This window comes from Aptenodytes forsteri, unplaced genomic scaffold, assembly GCF_000699145.1.
Source record: "Aptenodytes forsteri isolate BGI_AS27 unplaced genomic scaffold, ASM69914v1 Scaffold1, whole genome shotgun sequence".
Lineage (NCBI taxonomy): Eukaryota > Metazoa > Chordata > Aves > Sphenisciformes > Spheniscidae > Aptenodytes > Aptenodytes forsteri.
In genome coordinates this window covers 7091266-7111185 of record NW_008795035.1, presented here as the reverse complement: position 1 = coordinate 7111185, position 19920 = coordinate 7091266, and the positions used below count along the sequence as shown (strand labels likewise).

At 42.1% G+C, this 19920-nt stretch overlaps 1 protein-coding gene across 1 annotated transcript in view; it reads left to right on the top strand.

Annotated features, from left to right (window-relative positions):
• Window positions 1-19920, top strand: part of AGBL1 (ATP/GTP binding protein like 1) — a 279246-nt gene that overhangs the window by 78610 nt on the left and 180716 nt on the right. The window lies entirely within an intron of this gene.

Genomic DNA, 19920 nt, shown 5'->3' with positions numbered 1-19920 from the left:
ATAATGATCATGTGGAAAATGTACACAGTTTAATTAAGCACATTGATTAAATCAATATGATTCAAACAGCTTAGTGCTCCAATCAGCTTAATCTCATTAAATGTAATTCAGGCCTTGATAATTGATTAATAATGCATTATAGTTTATGAATTATTGACTCCAAGTTATTATAACTGTGCCCGCTCCCTGCATGGCAACCAATGTTGCATGTTAATTATGAAAGGCTCAAGCTCTCTTCTCTTGAATAACTTTTTCAAAGCTGGAGATGACATATCTCCTAGTGAAACAGGGATCAAATTAGATCAACGCCTTATTGGAGTTAGTCTGCCCCAAAGGAAAATGCACTTTTTAAAGGAAGCTCTCATCTAATAATGTTGAAATAGGGAGGTAGAATGACCTGCTTTGATTGGTAATGATCTTTCAAGCAGCCAGAAGAACTGCCTGTAGCAATTCAGCTGGAGTGCTAACCTGGCATCATGCTGGTTGGAAACAGTTCACAACAGCAAGCGCATCTGTTGTTCTAGTGTCATTGCGTGCTGTACCTCCTCCAGCACAGGTGCACACAGTATAGCTAATGCTGCTGAACCCTTAGGTCGCATTTGTATGCCAAATATAGAGCAATCCAGTTCCCCATATTTGTCTGGATGCCGAGTGGTTTCTGTGAAAAGGACCCATAGGCTTTTATAATGGCATTTCTACGCTGCAAGTGTCGTACAAGAAGAAAGAACCGCTGTTACTATTGATGAAAGTCTCAGGAGAGAAACCAAGAACTGAAGAAAGCCTTTGTTTCTCAGGTGGCCCCCCCACTGAATGTGAACAGAGGATGTTGTCTCAGATAGATTATTTTTCTAGCTATCTAGGTACTTAACATGGTCCAAATTGCGATCTTATGCAGAAAGAGTCCACTAGTATTACGTTTCCTTAAAATGTTCCATTTGCAGAACCTGTTCTGCTTTTTCCTTTCATCTCTTCTCTATCTCTACTCCTTATTTGTGATTATAGTTAAAAGTGAACAGATTTTAGTGTGTATGGAAATCGAATGAGATCATGATTGTAGCAAACTCTGGAGAAAAATATTTTTTGCTTTATTCTTACATCTGCAATAGTGAATTTTGTATCTGTGTATTCCCTTGAATTGAAGATTTGTTAGTCACTAGCTGATAGGAGTCAGCTATTGTGAAAACCATGATCCTGTTTTAATGCAGTAATGAAGAAAGGCTGAATAAAATTGTCATGTATTCTCCAGTGCTAAATAATTACAGAATTGAGAATATGATTTTTTTTCCACTTTAATAGGCAGTTTATTGAGCGTCTGAAGCCAAAGCAATGATCTCTAGGTATGCAACGCTGATGGTGTGTGCTCTGAATTTCTCAGGAGTGTCTTGCAATTTCAAACATCTCTTCTCTTTTCTTTCTGATATCCCAGTCACAACAATGTGGCAGCCCACTGCAAAAAGAGCGGATAAATTCCTGAAGAGCTATGTTCTTGTTTGAGTATCCAGTCTACTGCCATAAAGGTGGAAGCTGGTTGAATGGAACATGAAATTTGTGAGATAGTCTGCAAGCAGCCATGTGTCTGAGGCCAGTATTTCCCATGATGTATCAACTGCTCTTTGAATCCCAGCATTTGGTGGAACTGACTCAGCCAGCACAGCTTTGACGCTATGGTCAGCCTTCTGTGAGTTTGGCAAAATGCATATTAATAAATATTGAATCCAGTTAGTCAAGGCCACAAGCAATGCACAGAAAACACTGAACAAGGATGGTAAAAATGCCTTCAAGCATAGGCAACCACAGTGTTTTCTGCAAAGGGAGAAAATAAATGGTTAGGGTAGTCTCTCTTTCTCTCCCACCCTTTGCCTTATGCAGCATGCTAGCAGAACAGCCATCTGAAGTGAGATAATTTGTGCTGCAGTGGCTGCTTGTCATTCATCTGTAGCTTTCTGCATATTTTTTTTTTTTAAAATAACCCTCCTTCTGAAATTTGGAGCTTTGTTCTACGTCCTCCTCTTCTTAGGGGATAGTGCTGCAGAATTTTCTGCTGTTTCTTCGGCACTTGTTCTGTTACCTTTCCTTCTTTGAATTACAACAGCCTCATCTTTGTCCCAAGAGACTTGTAACCTTTGCATATTCTTTCCAGGGAAGAAATATTCTGATTAACAGCAGCATTTTCTAGAACATAAGTTAACAATGTCTTCTTGGTTGGTATGGACTTGGGCTAGAACATCAGTAGTGCTTGGCACTGGCTATGCTCCAGTCTTCCAGAATATCAGAGCCTTTTCCGATACGCTGATGAATTAAACATCTTGAAAATCTAAACCAGCACATATCTTAGTCGTAATTATTTTCATTTGAGACTGGTTTGTCAAGTGCCTCAGAGGTGCCTTCTCACAGGAGCACGGTGCTACTTGTATTTTTTATAAAGCATTGAAAATTATGAATGAAACTGAAAAAGGTTTAGTTATATGTATTTCTTATATTGTTTTGGACATTTATAGCCAACTGCTTGGAACATGCCTGTCTCACAACACCCCAGTGCCCTGGCCTCATTGCAGTGGAGCTACAAGCTTCTGTAGAAACGGTAGGTTGCCCAAATTCTTGCCTTAACAGAAGGGGAAAAAAAATTCATCTTCTCTCCCTTAGGTGGAAACACTTTGGGGGGAAAAACCTGCAGATGCTGTGTTTCCAATGGCCAGTCTGAATATCTGGTATTGAAATACAGCCCGGCGGAGCCCCCAGGCAGCTTTTACTCCCTCAAATGGTGAACAAGCATTGAACTGCTACTAGGTTTCTGTTATCAACTTCAAATCATGGCATGAAAAACAACCCCTGTATTTCAGTGAGCTGCACATTTCCCATGCCTGGCCGTAAATTCCAGTCACACACGGTCCCGTGAGGCACATGCTAAAAGGTCAATGTGGTACTGTATAAATTAGCCAAAGAAGCATTTGAATTGAGTTAAATCTGTTCTCAATGTGACAGAGATGGGCTCTGTGATGGAGGACATAATTTTAGGGTCAGATTGACTGCAGAGGCTGAATATCGTTACAAGCAATATGCTTACTAAGGGGTGAAGAGTTAATGCTTGTGCCTCAAGGTAAAAGCAGAGGTCAGGAAGGGGCTTCTTCTAGCTGGTCACAATATTGCCCAATTGGTCATGTGTCTTACTGCACAGGTTATTGTTTTTCACAAGTTACAAGGTCTGGAGCACATGCTGATGCAGGGTATAAAGTGGGTTGCCCTGAAGGTAGTTGGGTTTGCCCCTCACGCCTGTGTTAAATCAGTTGCTTCTGGTTGGTAGAGCCGAAGTTGTGGGTAACGTGGCAGTCTGTGCATCACCCTTGCTCCTTGAATAAAAGGCCAGTAAGAAGGTTCCCTTGGCCACTGGATTAGAAACCTGCTATAAGGTAAGAAATTGGAGTTTTGTAACAGTAGAGGTGTTGCTTGTGTGTGTTTTGTTGTTGGGGTTTTTTTTAATTTTTCCTGTCTTCTCTGCCTTATCTGCTCTCTGTAAGGCAATTAAGAAGTACTCCTCTAAGAAGAGGAGATGAGCTGCAGGGCTGTCCCAGTGACCAGTTGTTCTCCTTTCTGTTTGGTTGTACCTCCTCACTGATGACTACTAGGCAAGCTGTGGTCAGGGAGGAAGGGGTAGGACAGCTGGCAGGTTGGCCTTGTGAAAGTAATCTGTAGCTGGAAAGCTCTCCAAGTGTAGCGCATGTACCAGCTGCTCTCAGACCCAAACAATTGCACTTGCTGTCATAGTGTGCAGTTTTTGTCTCTGGTTCAGTATTTTTTTCTTTCTGGAACAGAAAGGCTGTGCTGATGCACAGACTGAGCTAGATACACGTTGCTTTCTGATGCCTGATGATCTCATGGGAACAAACTATTTTTTGACTTGTACTGGGTAGCAAGATTGGGCAGAGTGGGCAAAAAGTGGGCTCTGCCACCCTTCTAGCAGACCATTGCTTTTAGTTTGGGAACGCAGCTTGGGGATAGTTTAGGAGGAAGATGGTCAAGTCTTGCACAGATCATGTTAAAGAATTGCTAGGCTGTGACAAACCAGAGTGCATCCTGCTAACGGGGAAGCCTGCTACTCTTAGGTGTTTTTTCATGATCCTGTGAATCTCACGTTTCTCACTCTAACAATAAGCTTCTGCCATGCACAGGCATGTGCATACACAAAACTAACAGTCTGTTGGGAAACAGTGTGGGTGGCATTATAACTTTCATGTTGTTTTCACCTTTATCCTTCTAAATTAGGAAGTTTCTTGGTGCTTTTAAATCTTGGCTGACTGGTTTGGAAAGACTGTCTATTGCGGCTCACTTTAAAAAAGAAAAGTCATTCACCTGATCCCTCAAGGCTTTGAAAACTTTCTGGAAAACAGTGTTCCAACTTCCCAATTTAACGTTGCAAGCTATGTGTTTTTGTCTGATAAAGGCTGACCTAGCTAGTCATGTATCACAAGTGATCGGAGTTGTTTGGATTGTATGGAACAGCTTTACTGCATGTTTGCCAGAGCTGCAAGCAGATACTCTGCCCACACCTGTGTGAGTGGGGCTACACTCATCTGAAACGTAGCAAACGGTATTTCTCTGTGCTGATCCTAATATTAATCTACCTGAGAGCATTAGTGAGTGAGGAGGCATTTTTGCAATACACTGTGTGCATTTATTTTTCTCCTGGTTTTGTATCTGTAATTCTGAACACCTGCTATTTCTAATTCCCACCTGTAAGTTGATTTTGCTGGGAGGATCAGTGCAGATTTCTGCCTGACCTGTTTAACTGAGTTTAATTTCTCTAATCAGAGAACCGGATCCCTTGCTATGTGACTGATGCAGCCAATCTTATACCAGTAAAATAAGTACAGCAATATATTGAAACTAGTAATTTGCAGACACCACAGGCTGACACTTCTTGCTGCTTATAACTGACAGATTCTAGAAACAAGTATTGGTGATTAATGGGCTGCAATTATACAGCAATACTAAAATGAAATAGGGCTAAAAATACCCCATAATGACTTTTAAAATGCTGTTCTGTTAATGAGAGGATTTGTCCATCTCTATATCAAAGAGAAACTAGTTAGCTCTCTGAGCTTGCCCACCTGTTTCTAATGCAGAAATAGAAATTGCTAATAAACAAGTGGAGACAGCTGCTATGTTCAGACTGCAAATGTGCTGATAGGATCAACTAGTTGATGAGTGATACGGCAGATACTGCAAAGTGCACCAGTGTTCGCAGAGAGCTAAACTTGGACTTCTGTATCATTTCAGGGCATTTATTATGTGGCTGTTGGATATTGGTTTCTAGCTGACAGAAAAATAGGTGCACCAGCTCTCTCATTCTAGGTCATTTTGGGTTTTGTCCAATTTCCCCCGCTTCATTTTGATATACGGTTTTGCAGAATTAGGTAGCAGAAGGAACAGCACTAGTCAGTGTATGTCTTCTGGCCTTCTGAATAGAAGGAGGAGGGGAAGTTGCATTTTGAAGTCACCAGCTACTCATTATATCTGTAAGCAGGCCTCCTGGCAAATTGCTTTGCTAGTTTTGTCAGGACAGTTTTTCTTAAGGCATGTGGTATGTTAGAGAAGTTCCATGCTTTTTCTTCTGGCTCCATCTTAACTTTACGTTAATGAACTTTGCATAATCGAATCAGGCCCCAGAACCAACAGACTTGTTCCAGATCTTAACTCTGTTTCCCAAAGAAGGCATTTTTTCAGTAACACTCAGAAAATGATATCTATCAAATCACCAGCGCATTTAGAATTTAATTTGCTCTATCAATTGCAATTGTCATACTACTTAGCTATGGGGGAAAAAAAAAAATGTAATTTTCCCTGACACTTCGTAATTTTTTTTTACAAGCTTTTTCTCTTCTTTCTTCATTGAATTTGTTTAACGAACTGTTTTGAAGATTTTCTGGCTTAGCCTGGGTGCTGCTTCTGTGTCTTTGAAATAAATGAGGTTAAATAAAATAGACTGAAATTTTTATTAAAACATGATGGGGGGCAGAGGTGAGATAAGTATGAGTAAATGAAGAAGTCAGAATGGGGTTGGAGGTGTGTCTTGACCCACAGATAAGGAAGGACTTGTGGATGACTTGGGGGAACGTTAAAAGGCATTATGGAATTTTCTTTTGAGTCTCTCAAATGTTCTAGACTTCTCTATTTTTTTTATTTTTCAAGAAAACCAGAGACACCTACTACAACATCCCATTTCCTTTCCTCATTCTTCCCTTACTGCTTTCATATCGTGTTTCACTTTCTGAGTCTGAAAGCATGATGTAATAGTGATGGATGCAGGAATATCATAGCATTCTGCAAATGTGTGTGTATGTGCTAATTTTAGGAAGGGTGGGTGGGTTTCAGAATGAAAATGACAGCTGTGTTGTAGCATCATGGTATAGGACAATTAACATAACTGAGAGAGGGCTCTACTGATGATATTTAAGTGCAGGATTCAATTCATTTTCATGTCTAATGAAAAGAGGAGGAAGTGCTTTGAAGACATGGATTATGTAGAAAATCACTTCTTGGGTGAACGTGGATGGCACAGGATACTTCGTGACTGGGACTTGGGAAACAGATGTTGAGCTTCCAATTCCATGACTGATTTGTCTTTTATCCTTGGGCAACTTACTTGATTTTTCTGTAAATCGCTGCTTTCTTTACATGTTTCAGGCATGTTCCAAGTTATCTTCAGTCTGTGAGGTGTTTCAAGAGAAGATGAATGAGGTGGAATTTATTGTAGTTGGCATCAGAGTGACTTTGACAGGTCTCCCAAAGGACGTTTAGGTCCCATGGTGAGCATCTCACAGAAAACTAACTAATGATTGAAGTGGAGATGAAGAAAAGGGGTGGATAGGATAGCAAGAAGAAAAGCAAGATAGCAGAGAAGAGATGGATAGGAGGACAGGAAGTCCTTAAATTCCTCGTGGGTCAGGTTGCACCTGCCAGAAATACAAATGCAGGGAGGCTTTTATTGTAAAAATGAGGCTGTAGTGGATAACACAGCAGAAACTATCTGTGACTTGGTTTTTCCTTTGTGCTCGCTGTGCTGGAGGAATTTCTGAAAAATGATGTTGTCTTATTTTCTGTAGTGCTCCCTACCCCTGTAGCCTGGTGTAAAAGGTGCAGCCAGAGCCAAGGTCCTTTCTTCCCCTTCCTGTCCAGCGGTGGACAGGGTAGGCTCTAACAAGATTAGTGTCTCAGCTGCTTTGTCACTTCATGGTGTTGCAGGTCACCCTGATGCAGCTTGGGAATTTGTATTGCGGCAGAGTAGGAAAGTGCATTTAGTAGAGCAGGCGTTGAAGGCTGTTCTTGAAACGCAGTCCCGTAAATCCTGGCCTCTGGCAGCCCAAGCTGTTTAGTTATGTTTTATGAATCAGGTCATATCGTGTCTGTCGCAGCTTCCAGATGCCAAACTCCTCCTGTGACAGTTTTGTCAAGCATTTTGAAAGGGCACAAAAACAACGGCTAGAGGGTCACCGTGAAGCACAATTCAACACATGGGAATTGTTCTTCATAAAGAGCAACTGGCCAGAGGTGAAAGAATAAGCAAGAGACGGATGAAGGACTCTGGGCTCTCAGTGGCTGTGGTGCCCCCACTATCCCTATTCTCCCTGTTTAGCACTTACTAACTTTGAATGAGCAATAAAAATGTAGTGACACATATAGTCTCTGTGCTGACATAGGTGACGGGCCTGCGAGCTGTGTAGAATATCTGTAAATAAACTTGAAACAATGCTCCTTCTCATAAGTGATGACTTGCTGCTTAATTTCATACCCTGTATCATACCCTTTTAATCAGAACACTCCCAGGACCCACCTTCTAGCTTGTCGAAGGTCTTTCCCACCAGTTAGGATATCACTTGTAATGCAGATACCATGACTTTATTTGTCAGCCTATCAAGATGTGACTTGAAATTAGGCTCAGCCCAGGTAAAATAATTGCTGTTTGCACAAAGGGTAGTGCTGGTGAGATGCTCCCTGTGAGGCCATCTAACCTGCCTCAAATGTAATTTAATAGACAGAAATCAAATAAAATAAATCAAATTAAAGCATGCAGTTAATGTGTGCAAACTCTAAAATGAATTTGGATTACAAACAGGTAGTGAGACTGAATAGTTGATTTCTTCATCCATGAAGGAAGCACAATAAATAATACAGCAAACAAAAATAATTTAAGGAGATCTTTTGATTTTGAGAGTTGATGGGCATGTTAAATGGCAGGTGAAGGTTATTTTTTGATGCAAGGTGTTTTTCATTCCTTGTATATTCTTGCAGCTAGAAAACATCAGTTAGAAGTCTCTTCATATTTTGAAAGCAAGGTATTAGCATAAGAAGCTGTGTTAGATATAGCAGGAAGATAAATCATCGTTGCAATGCTAGCCATTAGCCTGTCATGACCATGACTTACAGGGATTTTCTTTTATTTAAATAAGTGTTTCTTTTAAAAGCATTCTGATAGCTTACAGAGCGGAAGATGAAGTGGTAGTGAATGCTCTGAAATATGGCTTCGATATGAGTGCTTCTTATGGCAAGTAAGAGAGAGGAGCTCATGCTGCCAATTGTACAAGCTGTAAAGAATGGCTGAGCGGCAATGGAAGGATTCCGTGGCAGCGTCAATTGGAAAAGTTCGCTGGGGAAATGTTGGGGTGAAAATGCAGGAAGGCACTGGGATTGAGGAAACATGTCACAGTATCAGCTTCGTGAATTTAGTCTGTGTATTACACATCAGAAATTCAAACTGATCAGCAACCATCACTCATGCTGTGAAATTATTTGCCAAAAAGAACCTTCTGGAGAAGATTTTTTTTTTAAACAGATTGAGTATCACTTAGGAAACTATGTAATAAAGAACAAAACCCCCTCTTGTGTGAAAATTCCCACTTTTGCAATGATACATGGAGTGGTGAGGAAGGACATCACATGTTCCACTTATACTTGTGTTCCTTCTGGGACTGCCAAGTCTGTTTTGCAGCCTGACTCCTTTGCTCACGAGTACCTTTTTCTGTGCTTTGTAGCAACTTGTGGGGAAAAAGGAAAATTTTTCCTTTCCCTAGCCTTCCTACCATCTTATTCCTAAGAAGAAACAATTTTTCTCAAACAGACTAGTAGTCTTCCTAGCTTGATGTTCTGCTCCCTGTGGTGATTGATGGTAGGAAGACATCATTCATTAGAAATCACTTCGCTAGCATCTGAAGGGAAGAACTTCTTCCTGACCTTAGACAGTGACTGCTTAGTGTCTTACCACATACTGTTTGAAATTTCTGCATGTTATCTATTTTATGCAGTGGCAAATTTTGTTCCACCTATCTTTCTGTCAAGTATTCTGGGATTCTGATTGTCCTATATGATCCTGACTCCTTCTTCATCCTTAAGGTATTTCAACAGTAGAACTGCTTGAAAATAATATGGTATGAACTTGCTTATGAACTTCAAGGTTCACCTCTGTTATCTTCCTTGGAAAACTTATGTTCCGCTTATGGCCTAAACAACTAATGTGAGCTCTTGATCTGAGGTTTGAACACAAGATGTTAAAACACTGTGTTATTTCTAGGGTGCTGGAGGGCAGTAGGGGAATAGAGACTAGGACCGGCCACTAATATTAGATTTGCTACTGGTATGAGTTCTCCTAAACATTTCAGAGGAGAAAAAAAAAAAAAGTAGTTCCATTTATTGTGTGTTAGAAGATATAAAGTGCTAGGTGCCTCCCACTTTGGTCTTTATCAAGATAAAACTTTATACATAGAAGTAGGCTTCTTTCGAGGCTAAAGTAGGCAGGAAGCTGTACCATTCAGGGGTGGACAGTAGGATAATCTTCTAGTTTAAAGATATTTCTGCACCATTCTGGTGCTAAATACTTCCAGTTTAGTCAAACTCTGCTTTGTGTCTGTTACGCAACAGGTCATATAGTCTAGAAGATGAAAAAATGGTGCTGCTTATGTCATGATACAAGATCATTGGGCCAACACCAGTTTTGCTGTCATGATGATCTGATTGAAAGACCTTTTATGTTGCTTCTTTATTTGCATTCTCTTGCTCAGTTTTTTGGGGAGTTCACCTAAGAACTTTCCATCAAGACAAGATTCATTATTCAAAATTGGGAGACAGCTTTACCTTATCCATCTCTTGACTGTGGAAAGCGAGAATTTCCTTTGGGATCAGCTCTGGGCAATGCAGTTCTAAAACTTAGGACAGACTTGGACAGCAACAATGTAAGAGTCAATTTAGTGATGCCACAAATGAGGTGAACCTGCAGAAGGTCCATAACTGTGAAGTTGTTGACATAGCAAAGTGTTAGAAGATGCCTTTTGTAGATGTCTGTTTTCTTTCCTTTTTGTCTGAGTTCTTCATGTGTAACAAAACACATAATTTAAAACTTATAGCTTGCTTACTGCAGGAGAAATACAGGATAATATTTTTAAGAAACATTCCCTGCCAGGATGTTTCTGGAGCAATGGAGTGATAAATATCAAATCAAGTGAAGACCAAGAATTTAATTTTTCCCATCAGAGCCAATCTGTGATGCTTTTTATCTTAACAAAACTTGATATTTTATCCCTTTGATAATGAGAGGCTCTGATTTCACCTTTTAATATATTTTATTTCTTACAAGTCATTCCCCGAGGAAGACCTCAGGTCAGAGGCAGAGTTGGATTTGTGCCTCTTAAAGGCACAACACATGTTTAAGAATAAACATTGCTTTATGCTGTAGGTGGCATTATGTGGGTTTTAAATCTCTGTTCTGTATAGACAGTTTATGGGCAAAAAGCTCTTTATGATAGAACTTGTCTTTTGTAGAGCAGAACAGCTTGAAGGACTATACAACAGATAACTTATTTTCTTGTTAAATTTGGCTATTACTCCCAGTGGTGAAAGAAACACTGACAGGTGCTCCATTTTCCATGCCCATTTTAGGGCTAACAGGCCCCGGTGCAGGTCCTAAGTTGATCTTAGCCTGCTGCAGTCACAGAAAGACTGGGCAAAATATTGAGATCTTCACACAGCTTTTTACCATTCCTCTCCTGTCTAGATTCCTAGAAGGAGATTTTCCAGAAAAATAAGGGCTTTGGGACTGGTTCCATCGAAATTAGTAAAGAAAACAAATGCCTGTTGAGTTATTTCTGTCCTCAGCTACTGCAAGATTGTTGTGTACAGAATGGCTTCTTGTGCTCTGGGCAATGTGGTTTTAATGTTAACTTCTGCCGCTCCACAGGGGAGACTCTTCAATATAACTTGCTGATATTCAGCCTAAATGTTCCTTTGTGAAGTTTCATCCCGTTAACCCTGGCTTCACCCTAGTTTAGTACTCTGAGCAATTCCTCTTGCTGCTGTGCCTGCTCTCAAAGCGATGGCAGTGAAGGCATGGGGTATTACACTGGGGTAAAGGCCGTATCTCATAAGCAGGAGACATGGGTTGAGGCATGGCTCACAGTGTGAAAGCCATTTGCTCCTGGAGTGTGCTCTGGGGGCGTCCCCTCTGCAAGCGATTCCTGCTGCAGACTGTCCATCTGCTGCCCTTCATTTCTGCAGAGAAGCTATTAATGCCATCCACAGAGCTGGAGACGTGGCTGAAGGGCAGCTCATGCCTCAGAATTCACAGCTCAGTGATGCTCTCTGGCTAGGAATGTAACTAGAAAGTGCAGAGTTGTTGCTCTTACAATGTTGAAATGTGCCTTGCAAATGAGATAGATGGGCTGTGAGTGAGTAGTGGATATATAGAATGAAACGTGAAAGTAAGGGGTGAAAATATTGCTGTTTTGGAGCTGAAGCCTTATTAAAGTCCTGTCTGTCCTATTTGGGCAAATTCTTTCTAAAGTATCATGTGTCACCAAAATCCCATTAAACTGTCACATAAATTATCAGAGTTTCCTTTTTCCATCACTGTGGATTACCCAGGGAGATATTTTTATGACAATGGAAGCTTTTTCAGTCTGTTCCCCCTGCCTGATTTCATTTCAGATGAAATCCTTCTCGGGAAAGAGCCCATGGTTTTCATAGCTGTATGGATCTCTGTGCTCTGCCTGTACAGCAGTTATCCTGCAGGTCTTTGCTGCACTTATCTCCTGCCTGCAGCTTCTTTTAGGCATGGGACAGTTTAGGGCAATGCTGCCACTTCTCTAATCGTACTGAGAACATTGTACAGTGTGTTTTGATGGATCTCTGCTCCAGTGTCTTCCAGTCTTCTGAGCATCCACAGACTGGTTCTTCTCTCAGGCCAGTGTTGTTATCTTCATACAGAAAACACAGAAAGTGAGAGAGTCACACGTGTACCTAACTTGAAAATACTTCTTTTTCTACTTGCCACGTCTCAGACGTCTTGCGTCTCTGCAAGGCGATCTATGTTTTTTCCCATACTGGCTGAAAAACCTATGGATTGATGGTCAGGCCATGGCAGTACAAAATACTCAAGTATCTGAAATTGCCTGCTGCCATAGAACAAATTAAGGCTGTAATGTGCGTGTTATAGAAGCAGGGGAGGCTAGATCCTTGCCTGCCTTTGACAGATAATCTGGAGCTCCCTACCTCAGCTGGCTAGATAATCTGTTGGGAGGACTCTTGGAGCTGATCTTAGTGTTTGCTTCTCACCCCTTTCAAAGGGTGCATGTGCAAAAGCTGAGAACCAGTAGACTTAAGGATAATAGAGGGTCTTTGGAAGATAATTACTAATGAAAGGAATCCCAGTAATTATATTACTCTAATCTTAAAGTGGTAGGACTGTCACTAACAGAGCAGGCAAGACAGAACTTTCCATAAATATTTCTGATCTGTATGTGGGAAGAAGCCCAAATGATGTCAAAATATCATGACGATGAAAAATTTCTGATTAGTTGCTAATTAGTGGCTAATGTTTAAAATATTTTAAACAAGTGGCTAACATTAAGTAATAAGCAGACACCTTGCATCAGAGATCAAAGGAGATGGCTGAGGTGCCCTGTGGACTAGAATAGTGATTCCAGCAGCTCTCGGAACACAGAAGTAATTCCAGAGGACTAGAGGGGCATCTTGGACCAAATTTCTGAAGGGGTAGCTAGAATGACCTATGTGGCTATAGGCCTCATACTGACCCTGTTCTGGGCATTGTAGTGGAGTGGCTTGATGCAGGACTTTATGAGTAAGGACCTAGCAGAAGGTAGAGTAAATATGCGGGCACACCAGTGAAGGCAGTCAAGTCACTACAGATTGGCTTAGCTGATAGACAGTAGCTTGCAACCCAGTCCCAGTGGACAGTGAGAACAACTGATTGCTATCTATTTTTATAGCAGCTTTTTGCAATTTAAAGGTTATCTACTTCCTCTCTGTTCATCTTTCCGAGTTTAAAACCCATTTTCTCCAATTTTTCTTTGTAAGTTATGACGTCCGAACCTTTTATCATTCTTAATGACCTCCAGTTTTCATCAAATTCATTTTTAAACTATGGTGGCCAGCAGTAGGCACAGCACTCCAGCTAGTTGTTTTTGTTCACTGGGTTGAGCAGCACAAAGTAACAACGTTCCTCGTCTTAGCTGTCACGTTGCCTGTTAGTACATCCCCGGAGAGCTGCCATTCTTGGAACTGCTTTGCAACTCTAACTCATCCGCTATAATCCCCTGATCTTTTTGGCAGTACTTCTTCCTAACCAGCTGTCCCCCATCTTGATTTTATTCCCTTGGAATCTGAGGGGGGGTGGTGAGACCTGCCAGGAGCCCGCAGCTCACATGACAGCAGCTGACGAGACCTGAGCGGGGCCAGGAGCAACGGCGGGAGGATTAAAGGCGGTGTAAGGGACACTAGCCCTCAGTCCCAAGGCGAGCAGCTCCGGTGCTGGCATGGTCCATAGCAGAGTGCTCCAGTGCTGCGTACAGGGGTGTTTCCTGAACCAGGGAAACCTCAGGGGAGCGGAGAGACACGCTGGGAGCCCACAGCTCAGGCGGCAGTGGCTGAGGAGACCCGGGCAGGGCAGGAGCAATGGTGGCCAACCCTTCCCCACTCCCGGACACACACACCTCCCACCTATAAAAGAAACCCCTGGGGAGCGCTAGTGACCAGAGCGGGCAAACACGGCATTGCCCGGCAGCTGGCACAGGAAGGGCTCTAAGTCTGCCGGCTCGACCAGGGAACAATGGTATCCACCCGGCAGAAGGCCGTGTCCTCTCTAAGCTCTGCACCCACCACGACTGACGCAGCTTCCCAGACAGAGCTCCGGCGGGAACACGCTGCCAGCCAGGTGTCGGGCTGGGGGAGTGCCCTGCTGTCACGCCAGTACCGGGCGGCAGCAGTGAGCACACCTCTGGGAGGTGCGCGCGGGTAGAGGAACTCCTCCGCTTAGTGACAGAGCTCCGGGAGGAGGTAAATACAAGGTCGCTTGCTTGTCACCAGTCTAATAAGGTAGCTGCACTGTAGCAGCTACATCGTTTCACTTTGAAGCTCAATGCTATCCAAGCAGTTCAGAGGACGTGCAGAGTGAGGTAGGCTGTGCCAGTGAATGTTGAGTTGGCGTATCCAAAACGGATTGTAATGCAGTGGTTGGAAATTTCAGGTAGACTAATTCAGATGCACGCACTTAAGATGGGGATGTTAGTTATAAACTGAAACAATTTGCAAAGGGTTATAGTAGATTTTTCCACGGGTGCAAGTTCCAAAAGTAAGATTTGGTTGTTCCCCAATCTTCCACAAGAGTTACGCTTTGATTTGAACAGGAATTAGTTCATGTGGGTTTCCTTTGGCTTCAGTCGTATGGAAGGCCACGCTAAATAAAGGTAGTGGTTCCTGCTGCCTTCAGAGTTTGGGATTTTGGAGTCTGCCCCAAAATGGACTCAACAACTTGCTTACCAATTTCCTGGAGTTAAAAACTAGTGCTAGTAGGATGTCAAGCTGCACCAAGGCTGAGCAGTCTGTACCCGTATTCAGCTCCCTGATCATCTCTGATTCAGAGGTGAATGAATTCATAAAACACATGCACAAAAGGAGGTTGCCAAGCAACTTGGAGCCTGAAACTCCCCCACCAAGCTATGAAGGTAGAGAACAGGCAGCCAAGGCAATTTGTAATATTCACTTCTTTGCCACAGGTAACAGAAATAGGTCTATATTATATGAATTATTAAAGAAAGGAATAGCTCATTGATAATTCTGGAAAACAACAGCTGGTCCTGCCAGACTGTGTATTTTGTCTCTGTCTTAAGATGTATCTGCTTTTGGAGCATTTAGCCAAAAGCAGGGTCAGTAAGGAGACAGCAGTGTTGGGGTAGGGGGAGATGAGGGGTGGAAAGAATTATTGTATCTTAAGACAACTGAAAGACTGACAACTAGAGGAAAAGTTTTAGGAGGGGAGTAAAGTGGCTGACACAGATTCTGCCTCAGATCAGTCTCATGTTTTCTGTGATCTCAGTATTTGATGCTTTTTGCAAACATACTTTAATATATTTATTGTACATCACACCATATCCTGTCTTCTCTCTGGCTTTGCATAACTATGCAGCCTTGGGCATATCAGATGTATCCAGGACAAGATGCAGCCGTGACACGCATGGAAGAGCTACGTAACGGTGCTCCTGTTTACCCGTCACTTGACTCACAGAATACCCTATAGGGGCCACAGCTAATTAAGTTGGAAGGGACAGTTTAGCTTTCTTGGTTTCTGTCTATTACGTCCTGGGGTAAACTTGACCCTTTGATTTGTGTAACGCTCGTGATAAAGTCATACTTTATTTAGGCATAAGGGCAGGGGGGGAAATCTGTGTCTTAATGGCCCTGGGCTTGGGATAAAGGGAAGAGAGGTATGCAGAAGCACAGCCAGAAAAATTCCAGTCAAGACCTGGATCTAGGTTGAATTTCTCACATGCTGTGTGTATAATTCCCTTTGACTCCTTATAAAATGCTAGCTCTGTGTTGTATCAATGCCCTGTCCCTTTACAAATGGCATAGCTCAAATCTCAGCTTGAAATAATTTAGAACATCAGCCCAGGTCAGGGCATCTGGAACTGCATTTCATTTCCTTTCTGTGCTCCTCTTGATGAGGGACACTGCTGTGTTAATGGGGTTTTGTTCATTTCTTTCAGGCTGCTCTTTCCCCAACTGATGTCACGATTAGTGACATCAAAGTCACCTCTAAGTGAACCTTGGTGATGACATGACTAGAGGAGGATTCTTATAACAAGCAGGAGATTAAGCAGCAAGTTAGCAGTACTGGAAGAACAAAGCTTTTATTTTCATGCATATATCCACAGTCGAAATGAGTAAAAAGAAGGGGAGATGGGAAGTAGGTGATACGTTAGTAGAACTATTACTCAAAGGGGTTTTGCTCAGTTTTGTAAGAGGAATCAGTGATGCTTTAATCTCTCACCTCAGGTATTGTTGGTGCCACCTTATATTCTGGGCATGTCAAAATGTAACACAGTGTAACGAGACATGATCTGTTGGATAAGGCTTTATGTAGCATGAAAAGGTTCCTCTGCTTTCTCTTTTTATTATTTACATTCCCAGAGAAGGTTATGTGTCATGTGGGCTTTGCAGAGATAAATGGCTAACATGAGCTTTCTGGCAGCTTCCCCAGAACTTGTGGAGGATTTTGCCTAAGTGTTGGTCTGAGGATTTTGAAGACTCAAGCTCAGTTCTGGGCCTGGAAGGAGGTATATGCGAACTTGTGGTTGTGTGTCCTGAAGATAGGTTTGGTGGGGCACAGGAGGTAGTCACAAGGGGCTCTGAAATAGCACAGAGGAAGGACAGTCGGGCAAGAGTGTAAACCAGTAAGCTATGCTGGGTAGTACTGAGGTGGTCTGGTCAGGACTGCAGTCAATGGGGGCACTGGAAGTCGGGAATGAAGTGAAGCAGCTGAACTGCAGTGCAGACCTCTTGACCGCTGCCTATCAGTTGGAGTGCTGAGCGTGACTGGCCAGTGCTGCTGTCCACTACTTTCATGAGCTCTAATGTTTATCGCAGTAATCACAATAATTTCAAGGCAGATAAGTAACTGGATATGCTGTAAAGCATAGGATTGAGTGACTCCTGCTTGCCACAGAGTTAAATCTTTGTTTCCCAGGTGTTTCAAGGGTAGCAAGTTTTATGGCCATGTCATCAGCTCTTTGCTCTATTTGCTGCTTCATTAGTCTTCACGCTGGGTGCAGTCTGGGGGAGCGCAGCATTTGGATATGGGATTTGGCTGTGATGGCTTCCGTGAAAGCACAGGCAGTTAAGCTCTGTGGTTTGCCTGCTGGTACGTACCCTTGTTATGACTTTCCTGTGGATGGGATGTCAGAGCTGTGGATGTGCTTGTCAGGAGGGGAGCTTTTAAAGGAAGCTTTAACTGACTTGCAAACTTCATAAGCTTTTCTGATGTTGAACCTAAGTAAGACAAGCTTGACTTTGATCAGCCTTGAGAGGAAGAACAGAACTTAGGTCTCTGCCAGTCCCATGCTATTTGTAATTAGCAGAATTATGGCAAACTTTCCTGCGTTTCTGAGATGATAAAGCCCTTGCTTAGAGGTGGGTTTTTTTTTTTCTTATTTTGACTGAGGAAAGAACCTCTCAATTAAGATGCTGTGCTCTCTCTCAGTATAGAGAAGAGGTAAGAGTTGTTAAAGCTGTATTCATCAATTGTAAAAGCAAACACATTTTATTTTGCTTTGTGCTATTTACAGCTGTTGTCCATGAGGAGTCCTCAAGAGCCTCATTCTCAGCTACAACAGCACAGTCCCATAAGTTTAGCTCAGCAATGATGCTGCAAAACAGCACTAAATCATGGTGATGGAAGAAAGAAGAAAATGTTTGGAAATGGCAAAATGCAGCTGATGTCTTCATGAAAGCTAGTTTTTGCTTGTTGCTATTTTAAAGCATTACTAAAGTAGACTGTAATCACAACTAGCTGGAGCGGGGTAGAAATTGTGTACTCTAATTGTGGGGGGAAAAAAAAATCAGAATGGCTAGTAGTTCTGCAGGAGCTAAAGGAATCTTTTGCAATCCATAAGTGCCTTATGTATACACATTGATCAGAATATACTAACCTCGCAGTAAGGTAAGGTGTAAGAATGATAAACGACTAATACATGGCTATTCAGAAACGGAGTTCCAGTTGCTTTACTGGACCAGAATATAATTGCTTTATGAGCTCTCTGAGCTGAGAGTGCAGTTCACTCTTCTGGTGCCCGCCAACTGCTTAAGAGGAAGGCGTGGAAGTGGGGAGGTGCGGAGGGGGATTGTTTCCAAACCTTAGTCTGCACCCCTGAAATTATGTAACTAAATTGTACTGTAATGCACGTATTGAGCAGAACTATACAGAATATACAGTTAAGATGAAGAATTAGTGCTTATTCCTTCTTTGAGTGTGAAATGAGAAATTTCACCTGTATTCTTTGTTTTGTCGGACAAATCACTAACCAGCTCTTTAATAATACCTATATTTTTCAGCATGGTGTTCTACCTCCCTATTTCATGTTAATTGATGAATGATTTGTAAAGCATTTGGAAACTGAAGGACAGCTTTGGGAGCTAAGGGCGAAGGCGTATATCTTGCTAATTCGGCATTTGTTTACAATGGCACTCAGCCGATGCCTTTGGTTTTGTTTTCTGTCCTGTTACCGCTCCCAAGCCTGTCAGCTGGGGTCCCTCAATTCAGGCAAGGGAACAGAGCCTGAGCTCTGACGTTGCCTGATAGAGCGGGACAAACCTATCCTGGCATCGTTGTGATGCCCTGACAGATAAGTTTCCACTAAAGTAAATCTGTCAGGTTGCCTTGTGAAAACGGCCTGAGATTGTGAATGCTCACAAAATGATCATTTTAAGACAGATAATTGCTTTGTCTTCCCTTTATTTTCTGTGCCTGGCAGGTGTCTCCCTCTGCCTTCTCCTGTTTCCTTGGCCCATCCGTGGGGTATGCTCAGCACAGATGGGATCTTCAAAGAAACTGGTCTTTTCTAAGCATATGTATACTGAGAGTTTTTTGGAGACTTATAACTAGACCAAATGTGGGTACTTTTTCACAGGAACAGCAAATAACATAACTGATAACACCGAAAATTTCTCTGTCACGTTGTTACTTTGAAACAGGTTCGGTAGAGCCTATCAATGAACAGTTTAGTAAGATTTTGATTTTTTTTTTTTAAAGCAGCCCCCTGAACCCTCTTCCCTCCCCTAAATTCCCACAGCTTATGTCTCCCATGCCAAGCATATTGCTAGAAACAGCTGAACTCTTCTAGTTGCAACTTCTGAAAATCAGCTTTGCAAATCTGAGTGTGCGCCTATATTACATGAAACTGAAAACTGTCCACCAAAAGTAACAGCCTGTCTTAGCTATGCACATTGTTATTTCTACCTTTTGTTGGATGAATATGAAATGATAGTTAGTTTTGAGTAGTCTACCTCTGCAGCTTATCTGGGTAACATATTCATGTATTTTCTTTAATCAAGTTAAACTGATGTAATTAGTTATGATTCTAACCCTACAACACAGGTTACTGCCAGAGATCAGACAGCTTGCATGTCCTTGGAGCCCTTACGGGTGGACGGATCTGCTTAGAGATTTAAAAAGTTCTCAATTGTTAATGGTGAAATACTGAAAGTATTGAAATACTGAAAGTACTGAAAGTACTGAAAGGGACTCAATTGTTAATGGTGAAATACTGAAAGTGGAGCAGGGCCTTAGAAAATTAAATAATTTCTGGCTGCCTTTTAAACCGTAGTGAAGTTTGATAGGGTCAAACTTTCAAGAATTGCCAGAAAATATGCTGGTGCCAATTTGAGAGGCAATAATCTGCACATGCAAAATGCCCTCTAATGGTACACGTAAATATATGTAAGGTATCATAGAATAAACAAGCAAAGGGATGGGGATGAAATTAACACGTGCTGGTTCTGAGGACCAAACTTGGGATCAACTGGCAATCAGCACCTTCAGGAAATGTCTGGACTACTTGGGGATGTATTTTCCCTCAAATATGACTT